Source organism: Gorilla gorilla, chromosome 9 (genome assembly GCF_029281585.2).
Source record: "Gorilla gorilla gorilla isolate KB3781 chromosome 9, NHGRI_mGorGor1-v2.1_pri, whole genome shotgun sequence".
Classification (NCBI taxonomy): Eukaryota; Metazoa; Chordata; class Mammalia; order Primates; family Hominidae; genus Gorilla; species Gorilla gorilla.
Window position 1 is genome coordinate 130520746 of NC_073233.2, and position 12941 is coordinate 130533686.

The following is a 12941-nucleotide window of genomic DNA, read 5'->3' on the forward strand; positions in this document are numbered from 1 at the left end:
GAGGGAGGGAAGGAAGGAAAAAGAGAGAGAGAGCAGCTGCTACGTAATATGTAAAGCAGATAAAACAGGAGTAGCTTTGCCCAAAGAAATGAAGAGGAGGGCTTACTAGCTTCCACTTTCTTCTCCATAGAGTCCTTCAAAACTTCTAGATAATTCCTTAGTCTTCTAGAATACAGATTTTAAACCAATCATTCTAGTCCAAACTTATTTTACAGAGGAAAAAATTGGGGTCCCATTGGGGGAAATCACTGTGCAAAGCCATAGCTAGAATTTAAATCTTCCGGCATCAAATCCAAGACTTAGAGAAAGAAATTGTCCTCCTTCCAACAGCTGTGATGGAAAGATGAGCCCCAAAGATGTCTCTGCTGAGCTATGTTAGTTTCCTGATAGAAAACATGAAGTGAAATCCAAGCCTAGAAGCCATCAGGAAATTGATCTTCATAACAAGATAATGAGCCTGAGAAAGTGTGGTTACACTTTGCTGACAGCTCCACGTGCTGTTGCCAGAGTGAGCTCCAGAACCAAAGTGGCAGTGGGCCCATCCACCTGCCTTGAGTGTAAGTCATATATGATGCTATCCACAGTTCAATCTAACACACCCTGCAATTAGAGACAATTCTTCCATTTTTTCTTTTCTTTTTTTTTTTTTTTTTTTTTTGAGACAGAGCCTTGCTCTATTGCCCAGACTGAAGTACAGTGGCACGATCTCGGCTCACTGCAATCTCTGCCTCCTGTGTTCAAGCGATTCTCCTGCCTCAACCTCCCAAGTAGCTGGGATTACCACCTCGTCTGGTTAATTTTTGTATTTTTAGTAGAGACGGGGTTTCACCATATTGTCCAGGCTGGTCTCGAACTCCTGACCTCAGGTAATCTGCCCACCTCAGCCTCCCAAAGTGCTAGGATTACAGGTGTGAGCCACCGCACCTGGCCACATTTTTCTTTCTTTCGAAGGAACAGTATTAGCCCATAAAAACATAAGCAGTGTTAGCACAGAAAAAATCATAGCTAGACTACTGGCCTCCTGTGCCTTGTTTTTATGTTTGAGAAACTCACAATGATACACCAAGCTTAGTCAAAATAGCTCCACTGTGATTTGTTTAAAAGGAAAATGTTTGGAAGCTCAGCTGAAGACCCTGGGAATGCATGGAAACTTGTGGAGGGGAACCACTGCAGGTTTGCAGGGAACGGGGTTGGTGGTGAACTCCACCTACCCATGGAACAAGAACTGCTTACAGTGGTCACACACCAAGTGCCCACTTAGAGCAAGACCCTCTAAAGCACTTTACATTGAGTGTTTCTAATGGTCACTACACACCCCCAACATGAAGGGTGTATTGTTATCCTCATTTTTCATATTAAAAAATAGGCCAGGAGCAGTGGCTCATGTCTGTAATCCCAGCACCTTGGGAGGCCGAGGCGGGTGGATCATCTGAGGTCAGGAGTTCAAGACCAGCCTGGCCAACATAGTGAAACCCCATCTCTACTAAAAATACAAAAAATTAGCAGGGTGTGGTGGCAGGCACCTGTAATCCCAGCTCCTTGGGAGGCTGAGGCTGGAGAATCGCTTAAACCCAGGAGGTGGAGGTTGCAGTGAGCCCAGATAGAGCCATTGCACTCCAGCTTGGGCAGCAAGAGTGAAACTCCACTTCAAAAAAAAAAAAAAAAAAAAAAAAAAAGCTGGAGCTTAGACAAGATTAGCAACCCAGCCAAGTTTATTTACAAGTAAGCTGGAAAACCAGTATTCATTCACTGAACAAATGTGGAGTCAGCACCTACAGCATAGTAGGTGCCGGAGAGTCAGTGGAAAATGAACGAGAACAGCAATATCCACACTCATGGGGCTTATAGCCCAGGGAGGACACAGAGAAGGGAACAGCCACACTGGAGTTTGGGAAGCGCTGTGCTGGTGGAGGCACAGAGTGTCTGTGAGTCGTAGGGGAACAACCAACCCAGACATGGGGGTTGTCTGCTTGGCTTCACAGCCTCCCATTCTTACTGACAGTGAACCTTTCAGGAAGAAAGCCAGTGTGACCTCAGATAATCTCCCCAGAGCACCTAATAGCCTTCTCTCTGAGCCTCTCTGCAGAAGAGCTTCAAGTTCAAGTTGTATAAGCCTTCAAGTAGAAAGAAGCAATTTTGTCTCTAGGTTCGGGCAACACAAGTACCTGGGGAAGGGCATAGTTAAGCACACTGAATGCTTAAACTTTTATTTGTCTACTAATAAGTTGATAAATTGCACCTGGCATATAAATTTCACTTGGGGAACTCATGCAATGTGGCAGAAGGATTCCCTTCTCTTAATTACAAAGAATGAGTCCTCCAGCACAGAAACATCCCCCAGGAGATGCCCACAGTGTAGCAATGGATATTTTTACCTCTCCACACCCACATTCCACCATATTTCTCAGGGATGCTGTTCCCCTCCTGATCCCTCCCACCACCCTCTATGGCATCACATGTCCTTTAGCTGAGAAGGCAAATGCACCCTTTTACAACAAACCCCTGTGAAGTTCTCCCCTTCCTTTTTCCCTCCCTAAGTTTCCCCCCCTGACCCCCTCCTCTTTTATGTCTTCCCTAATCCTAACCACCTTCCTCATTCTGCTTTCTCTGGCTTGTAGTTTTTGTAGCTTTTTTTTTCTCTTTTTCATCATCTTCAATAAAATCAATCCAAAGCGGGGGTAAAAGACAGGCTGAAGATACCATTCTGCTTCGCTTATGAACAAGGGGCCTGTCTTCCGTCTCAATGAATCACAAACTTGCTGCACACTGAAATCACCTGGATCTTTAGGAAACCCTGGTCCTGACTCCCACCCCAGACTCTCTGGTCTGATGGGAAGGGGTGCAGCCCGGACATCAGGAATTCTAAAAGCTCCCAGGGTGATTCTAATGTGCACCAAATCTGGGGGGCTGCTATGCAGTTCTGCTTCTCACATGGGCACCCACATTAGACGTGGCCTTCTGAATGGCAGACCTGGGCATTTGGGGTCAATGGAGGTTCATTTTTAAGATTCACAGCCAGGCTGATCCCTTCAGAACAGAGCCCTTGTCCCTTTTGCCGGTCTCTAATTCAGACTGTCATCCTTCAGAGAATATAAAAACAAGCACGGTTAAGTAAAAGCTAGAAAGAGCCCTGAGCTGCTCAGCAAAAAAAAAAAAAAAAAGATCTTAACTAATGATTACATTAGTCTGTCAAGCACAATCTTGAAGCCAATTTATTATATATATAGGAGATGTCGACTTCAGTCAAAACTCTATCATTCTCTGTAACAGCTCCTCTTCTGGAAGGCAGAAGTGGAATCTATACTCCAAAAGTGATCGAGCTGGAGCCCAGGAAGGTGGAAGCCTTGTCCTAGGGTCATACGGTCAGTTTATGGTGGACCCAAACCAAGGAGAATTCAGGTGATCTATGAAAATGGTCAGAGCCAAGCATGGTGGTTCATACCTATAATCCCAGGACTTTGAAAGGCCAAGGCGGGAGGAGTTTGAGACCAGCCTGGGCAACATGATGAGATGCCGTCTCTACAAAAAAATAAAATAAACAAAAACTAGCTGGGCCTGGTGGCACGTGTCTGTAGTCCTAGCTACTCAGGAGACTGAGGCAGGAGGATCACTTGAGCCTGGGAGGTGAAGGTTGCAGTGAGCTATGATTGTGTCACTGTACTCCAGCCTGGGTGACATAGCAAGACCTGGTCTCAAAAAAAAAAGAGAGAAAAAAGAAGGAAGGAAGGAAGGAAAGAGGGAGGGAGGAAGGGAAGGCAGGCAGGCAGGAAGGAAGGAAGAAACGGACTTAGGCAAATCAAAATTGACATCAAATTCTACTGACATTATTAGTATCACATTAATAAATCATTACTATCACTAATTTTACAGTCACAACTTCATTTGGCTCTAATACTACCCATAAACAAGAAAATGATGATGACTTCTAGACAGCATCTCTCCATGCTTGTATTAACCTCCTCCATCTCTACCATGGTCCCTGGAGTATCTGACTGGGTTTCCTGATGATGATACCACAAGCTTTTTGCTGAAAAGTGATGTACTAGCCTGAGTGATTGGGTGGTCCTTGAGAACAGCCACGAGAGTATGCAAGGTCATTTGGTTTCAAGCACAGTCAGCTGCCCAGAGAGAAAAAAGCTTATGCTGCATTAGCGCAAGTTCCTAAACAGTGATTGACAACCTGGTGTAGAGAAAGGCGCTGGGTCAGGGAGCCCAAGCCATGAGTCCCTGTCCTGGCTCTCTACTGACAGGCAGGGTGGTCTCAGACAGCCAGACTGTTCCCATCTGGAAAAAAAAGGACCTTGGGCTGAACCATGTTGAAAGGCCCTTCCAGCTCTCAGATCATGGATTTCATGATCTGACTCACAGAACAGCAATGTAAGAAGCTGCAGAGCCAGGCACACATGGAAATTTGCAGCTCCCTGGAGTTCCGTAACCTTAACTGAATAAGCTTCTTGGAGTGAACTCGAAGTTGTGGGAATTATATGCCTCTTTTGATGACAGAGAAATCTATGTGTGAGCAGACAGGTAGCGTAATTATAGAGAAACCAAAGGTTAAGATTTTCTAAGACATTTCACATTTTAACTGTTTAGTCATCCCCATAAACACATTTGAGTTGTGCAATGGTAGTCCCTGATAGTTAGACAAGAGAGCACAGTCCTATTGACATAAATCTTTTAGACCTTTACCAAACACCAGATTCTGCAATTCATCCTTGGCTTCCAACAGAACAATATGCACAGTTCTTGTTCTTTGGTTTTATTCTGGAGAGGTAAAACATTTATGTCTTTTGTCTCAAAACGATGCTACTTTATAGAGCACTTTGCCATGTATTATCTTTTTTTTTTTGAGACAGAGTCTCACTCTGTCACCCAGGTTGGAGTGCAGTGGCGCGATCTTGGCTCACTGCAGCCTCCGCCTCCCAGGTTCAAGTGATTCTCCTGCTTCAGCCTCCCAAGTAGCTGGGATTCCAGGCACACGCCACCATGCCTGGCTAATTTTTGTATTTTTGCAGGGTTACGCCATGTTGGCCAGGCTTTGAACTCCTGACCTCAAGTGATCCGCCCACCTTGGCCTCCCAAAGTGCTGGGATTACAGGTGTGAGCCATCTCACCCAGCCCATATATTATCTTTATTTATGGATTTGGGGTCCTTATCCATCAATCCTTCAAAATAGGTGGTATGGCATATCGCCCTATTTGACAGATGATAAAACTGAGGCCCAGGGGGATTAAATATTTTGCTAGTAAATGTCAGCATCTCTGCTAATTCAACTCTAATCTTCCAACTTCATTTCTTGTTTGTTTTTAGTTCAGAATGATAATAGTCTCTACCCTGAGGAAACTTAGGGTAGAAACTGATTTGGGTTTACCCAAACTTACAGTAAAAACTGATTTGGGGTTTGCCACTTGATTTGAGGTCTGGGATTTGTCAGTTATGAAACAGGCTTATTTGGCCCATTGTGGTGGCTCCCAGCACTTTGGGAGGCAGAGGAGGGCAGATTGCATGAGGTCAGGAGTTCAAGACCAGCCTGGCCAACATGATGAAACCCCATCTCTACTAAAAAAAAAATACAAAAATTTGCCAAGTGTGGTGGCATGTGCCTGCAATCCTAGCTACTCGGGAGGCTGAGGCAGGAGAATTGCTTGAACCCAGGAGACAGAGGCTACAGTAAGCTGAGATCTCACCACTGCACTCCAACCTGGGCAACAGAGTGAGACTCCATCTGAAATAATTAATTTAAAAAAAGAATAGTCTTACTAGTATGAGACAAGGATCAATACTGGTTCATGGTCAGAGTCGATGTCTATAGACTACACTGGAAGGCTCAGAGTCTAACTCTGGACTGGGCAAGCAGGCCCAATGCACAAATAAGCCCTGGGCCCACAGATGCTTACCTTTATGAACCTCTAACACTTTACTAAACAACTAAACATCGCTATCAATAAAAGAAGACGGCATCATGTTGGAAGCAGTAGTCTTTGAGACTGACTCAAAATGGCATTGGTCTATATTCTTACTACCCAACTGGGATACAGCAGCACAAGTGTCACCTGAGAGCTTGTTAACATGCAGAATCAAAGCCAGGTGCGGTGGCTCATGCCTATAATTCTAGTACTTTGGGAGGCCAAAGCAGGAGGATCACCTGAAGCCAGGAGTTTAAGATCAGCCTGGGCAACATACTGAGACCCCTGTCTCTACAAAACAATAAAAATATAAATGAGTCTAGCATGGTGGTGTGCACCTGCAGCCCTAGCTACTCGGGAGGCTGAGGAAGGAGGATCGCTTGAGCCCAGGAGTTCAAGGCTGCAGTGAGCTATGATAGCGCCACTGCACTCAAGCCTGGGTAACAGTGCAAGATTCTGTCTCAAATAAATAAATACATAAATAAATAAAATGCAGAATCTCCACTCCCTCAGATGCACTGAATCAGAATCTGCATTTTAACACTATGGCTGAGTTAGTAGTAGTAGAGTAGTAGAGTAGTAGGAACTTCTCTGAACTTCCTACATTCTTGAGGTTCTAAAGACAATGATTTTATAAGTGCAACTTCCTGTTCATGCTGGCAAGTGGGGTAGTTAGAGCAAGCCCATGGCTGGGATCCTGAACACCAAGTGTTCACATATATGGGTCAAAAAAAGCAATTATAACAACTGCGGAGGCTGAGCGTGGTGGTTCACACCTGTAATCGCACATTTTGGGGGGCCAAGGCGGGCGGATCACTTGAGGTCAGGAGTTCAAGACCAGCCTGGCCAACATAGTATAACCTCGTCTCTACTAAAATTACAAAAATTAGCCAGGCGTGGTGGCAGGTGCCTGTAGTCCCACCTACTCAGGAGGCTGAGGCAGGAGAATTGATTGAACCTGGGAGGCGGAGGTTGCAGTGAGCCGAGATCGCACCACTGCACTCCAGCCTGGGCAACAGAACAAAACACTGTCTCAAAAATAAATAAATAAAAATAAAAAATAACAACTGCAGAGCATTTAGCATCATGCAAGGTACATGGGAACCACTTAGAAAGTTGCTTGTTCGTCCATTTTATGGGAAGAATTGTGATTACCAGGCCTCCTCACTTTCCTCAATTTGAACTTAAGAAGGTGAGAGTTGAGATTTCAAAACCTGATGTCGCTCTCCTTCCCTCTCACCACCTGGTACGGAGAAGAAAGCTGGTTTTCTCCCTCTGCCCGCTCATTGGCTTTTCTCCGTCTCTCCCTGGCTCTCCTCGTTTCTCTTTCTTCCTCAATGCACTCCACTGCCCCCAACACACCCCCACACACAAACAGTTATATCTTCAAAGTTGAAGAAATGTGAAGATCCATCTCTTTTGATTAGGGCCCAGGAGAGAAGTTTCTGCAAAGACATTTGCATTAATTACCACATTAATTTCTTGTCCCAGGGCAAGCTCAGCAAACCTGAAAGCCTTCCTGCAGGCAAACACCTGCAAGACCCGGCAGTGGGCTGGGGGTTCAGGGTTAGTGAGGTAGCAATGACAGTGCTGGAAAGGAGCCTGCTAATGTCTTCCGCACAGGTGTTCAGCATTATAGGGTGGTAATTGGGTAACAGGTGGAGGCACAGAGGGTGGAGTGAGCAGCAGAGTGAATAGGGCAGAAACTGACTGCCATAGCCTAATTTCAAACAGAGTGGAATTTTCCTTCTCCTTACTGCAGGTTAGACTTAGAAAGCTCAGCCACAATAGAACCGAACAGCACACCATCATGTACAACAACTAATATTTATTGCTGCTTTCTAAGTGCCTAACACTGAGCTAGGTACATTACGTGCTTTATCCCTAATCTGCAAAGCAATTCTACAGAATAGGTATGAGAATCTTGGCCTTAAGAATGCCAAAGCCAAGGCTCAGAAGAAGACGAATAATTGCTCAAAGGCACACAGCTAGTATGTTGCAGAGCTAGCATTGTCTGCTGCTAAATCGTCTGTGTACCATCTTCTATATCTTTGTTCTTCTTATGAGAGCCAACAAGCTGGTTAGATGCATAATGGTCAACCTCATCTGGAGTGTTGTCCTCCAGATCAATCCTCTCAACTGATGAAAGCCTAGAAACCACGTGAGAACTGGCTAAATCCAAGATCATCAAACTACTGCCCAAATCCAAGCCTACCCTGTTGTTGTAAATAAAGTTTTATTGCGATACACCTATATATTTAAATGCCGTCTGTGGTTCCTTTCATGCAACAATTGCAGAATTGAGTGGTTGTAGCAGAGACTGTAAGGCCCACAAAGCCTCAAGTATTTTATACTGTCTGGACATTCACAGAAAAAGACTGCCCACCACTGGGCTACATAAATCATTGCCCTTGAGCATAATTGCAGAGACTCTGTTCTGAATCACCACTCAGTGCTGCCAAAGAAATTGGAAGTGTTTGGCCTGAAACAATGAAAACTCAAGGCACATACTTGACATCATGTAGAAGTGGATTTGTTTGCAGGCCAATAGGTGGAAATTTTCAAGATGTGGTTTTTGGCTCAACCTAAAGAATTATCTGTTCCTAATGTTTATAAGTTAACTTATAGGGCAATGAGTTCTTCATTGCTGTAAGTATTTAAATAGTCACATGAGCATCCATCAGAAATGTCATAGAGGTTGTCCTTCATGACCTCTATGATCCTTTACGACTCCTGTGATCTTATGACTTTGTGAGTTTCGATATGGCTAATGAGCCATGGGAACTTTTTTTCCTGAGTCTCTGTGCCCTAGTCTACTAGATTAGCTCCCAGCTACTCGGGAGCCTGAGGCAGGAGAACCGCTTGAACCTGGGAGGTGGAGGTTGCAGTGAGCCAAGATTGCGCCACTGCACTCCAGCCTGGGCAACAGAGTGAGACTGTGTCTCAAAAAATAAAAAAAAAATAAATAAGAAGCATTATGGTAGGGGCTTGAACTTTGGTAAAGAATAAGTATAGTTAAACAACGACCTATCATGTCTCAAAAAATAAAAAATAAATAAATAAGAATTATGGTAGGGGCTTGAACTTTGGTAAAGAATAGGCTCAGTTAAACAACAACCTATCATTTCGTAGCTTGCTTTTCCATAAGTTGTTTGCTGCTCTGGAGTCACATAACTGGGGGGGGGGTGGTTACAAAATTTATAATTTCCTCAACTACTCCTATAGATCACATCACTATTGTGAAATAAAGAACTGGTCTTTGAGATATTTTTCAGATTTAACATTTCAGCAGACCAAGAGATGCTACTGATCCTGAGACCCCGTCCCAGGAACTGAGTCAACTACACAAAGACAGTGTAGACACCCTTTTGATTTCATCTCCAGACAATCAATTGTTTCAGTTCCTGAGCTCCCTGCTTATCAAAGTACCCTGAAAAACTCTAGCCTCCAAAATCTTGGAGAGGCAGATTTGGGAAATACCTCCTATCCTTTGGCTTGGCTGGCCCTGCAGTTATGAAACTCTTTCTTTGCCACAATACCTGCTGTTCTCAGTGCATTGATTTTTGTGGGCAGTGGGCAAAAAAGAACCCATCAGGTGTAACAGTGCTGGAATTACAGGCATGAGCCACTGTGCCCAGCCTGTATGAAACATTTTAACTATGTACAAGATAACATATAGCCAAGCACTGATGAAAATGGCGCAAGGTATAAGTGGCTTAAAAGAAGTTAAAAGACAATAGAAAATATTTAAAATTTTATCAAAGCTTCCCATTTAAAAAGCAGTAGATGAGTGGGAATGTAAATTAGGATAGCCATTAAGCTATATGCAGATTCCTCAAAAAACACAGAGTTACCAAATGATCCAGCAATCCCACTTCTGGGTATTTACCCAAAAGATTTGAAATCAGTTTGCCTGCACTCCCATAGTCATTGCATTGCTGGGCGCGATGGCTCACACCTGTAATTCTAACACTTCAGGAGGCCCAGGTAGGTGGATTGCTTGAGCCTAGGAGCTTGAGACCAGCCTAGGGAACATAGCAAAACCCTCTCTCTACAAAAAAACACAAAAATGAGCCTGGCATAGTGGCATATGCCTGTAGTCCCAGCTACTCGGGAGGCTGAGGTGGAAGGATGGCTTGAGGCCAAGAGGTGGAGGTTGCAGTGAGCCAAGATTGCGCCACTGCACTCCAGCCTGGGTGACAGAGACTCTAGAGACTCTAGCTAAAAAAAAAAACCACACACACACACACACAAAGAGGAACAAAAAACAAAACATGTTCATTGCAGCACTATTCCCAATAGCCGAGTTATGGGATCAAACTTAGTGTCCCATCAACAGATAAATGGATAAAGAAAATGTGGACATACACACAATGGAATACTATTTGGACTTTAAAAGAAGGGAATCCTGTTATTTGAGACAACATGGATAGAATTAGAGAACCTTATGCTATGTGAAGTGAGCCAGGCACAGAAAAATAATACCACGTGTTCTCACTTACATATGGAACCTAAAACAATCAAACTCAAAGAAGCAGAGAGTAGAATGGTGGTTATAGAGGCTGGGGTATGTGAGGAATGGGGAGTTGATGGTCAAAGGGTACGAAATCTCAGGAAGAATAAGGGATTTTTTTTTAGATCCATTGCACAGCTTGGTGAATACAGTTAATAATAGTGTATTGCACACTTCAAAATTGCCGAGAGAGTAAATTTCAAATATTCTCACCACAAAAAAATGGTAAGAATTTGAGGTGATGGATATGTTACCTTGATTTAATGATCCCACGTTGTATTTATAAATCATAACATCACTCTGTACCTCAAAAATACATATACCTCTGCCAGGCATGGTGGCTCATGCCTGTAATCCCAACACTTTGGGAGGCCAAGGTGGGGAGATCACCTGAGGTCAGGAGTTCAAGACCAGACTTGTCAACATGGCGAAACTCTGTCTCTACTAAAAATACAAAAATTAGCCAGGCGTGGTGGTGCACACCCATAGTCCAGCTACTCGGGGAGGCTGAGGCAGGAGAATCGCTTGAACCCGGGAGGCAGAGGTTACAGTGAGCTGAGATCATGCCGTTGCACTCTAGCCTAGGCAACAGAGCAAGACTCTGTCTCAAAAACAAAACAAAACAAAAAATATATATATATGCACCTCATGAGCTTACAATTTTTAAAAATTCAAATAAATAAATTAATGAAAAGCACTAGAAGCAAACAACTACAAATGTTTGAAAAACAGAAACTTCAAATATCAGTAAACTATTCCAGAACATTAAAAAAGAAAGTTTCCAAATTCTTTCCATAGAATCATTATTTATTGATACCACATTTAATAAATATATCACAATAACATCACAATTTATGGAATAATTTATGAATATGAGTGCAGAATAATAAATAAAAAGTATTAATAAATATAATTCAGAAACTTATTAAAAAATAATATACCAGAACAAAATAGATTTGAACCTGGAAAGAACAGCTAAATATTAAGGAATCTATTTACATAATTTACTAACTTAGCCTATTAATTGATCAAAGTAAAAACATAAATAAAATTGTATATCCAGAGATGCTATAAAATCATTTGATAAAATTAAACATCAGCTGGGCATGGTGGCTCATGCCTGTAATCCCAGCACTTGGGAGGCCAAGACAGGCAGATCACTTGAGGTCAAGAATTTGAGACCAGCCTGGCCAACATGGTGAAACCCCATCTCTACTAAATACAAAAATTAGCTGGGTATGGTGGCCCACACCTGTAATTCCAGCTACTCAGGAGGTTGAGGCACCAGACTCGCCTGAACCGGGAAGGCGGAGTTTGCAGTGAGCCTAGATGGTACCACTGCACTCTAGCCTGGATGATGGAGTGAGACTCTGTCTAAAAAAAAAAAAAAAAAAAATTAAACCTTCCTCCTTGATTTTTAAATAATTCTCCCTTAATACAAGCACATACAGCCATGCCTATCTATACATATTTTTGTAGCTATATAAATTCTTAAGCCAAAGCCTAGTGTCAGGATAAATGGTGAAGTGTGATAAACAATTCAATTAAAGTCAGAAACTAGACAAGTTTTTTAATTATCGTTACTTCTATTTAGCATATATCTGGAAGTACTGGTCAAGACAGAAAAAAGAAAGAGATATACTGGAAAGAAAGAAGCCAAGTTATTTATTGCAGCTAATATGATTATGTACAGACAACTAACTATAAAACTATTGGAAGCAATAAGAGAATTTAGTAAGGTGACTATGTAACAAAAAATAGACTTTTAATAATAATAAATGTCAGGCCAGGCGCGGTGGCTCACGCCTGTAATCCCAGCACTTTGGGAGGCCGAGGTGGGCAGATCACCTGAAGTCAGGAGTTTGAGACCAGCCTGACCAATATGATGAAATCCTGTCTCTACTAAAAACACGAAAATTAGCCGGGCATGGTGGCATGCACCTGTAATCTCAGCTACTCGGGAGGCTGAGACAGGAGAATTGCTTGAACCTGGGAGGCGAAGGTTGCAGTAAGCTGAGATCGCACCATTGCACTCCAGCCTGGGCAACCAAAGCAAAACTCCATCTCAAGTTTAAAAACAGACTTTTAAAATAATAAGAATAGTCCCATTATATGGAAACAACAACAACGTATTTTTTCCTACTAAACAACATATTTTCTTCCTACTAAGTAAAAATCATCTTTCCCTACTTGCAAGCTAAAAATTTAGTCTGCCACAGTTTCATGGATGTTGGCAGAGACATAAGACTCCTTCGTCAGAAACAAAGGATTTTGTTACAGTAATAACAGTAGTCAGACTATTAGCATTTTCTTGTGACAATTTCCTAAGCTCTAGTTTCTGCAAGGCAGGGCAAAAGAGGGCCAGGTGACACCTGCACCTGCAGTGGTCTGCACTACAGGACGAGAGGCCTGAGTTCAGGGAATCTGAATATTTTATACTAGACCTTAAACATGCCTGCCCTCTGCCACTAAGAGAGATGTTAACTCCATCTTTTAAGTCTGTTTGCTACACTACGTCCTT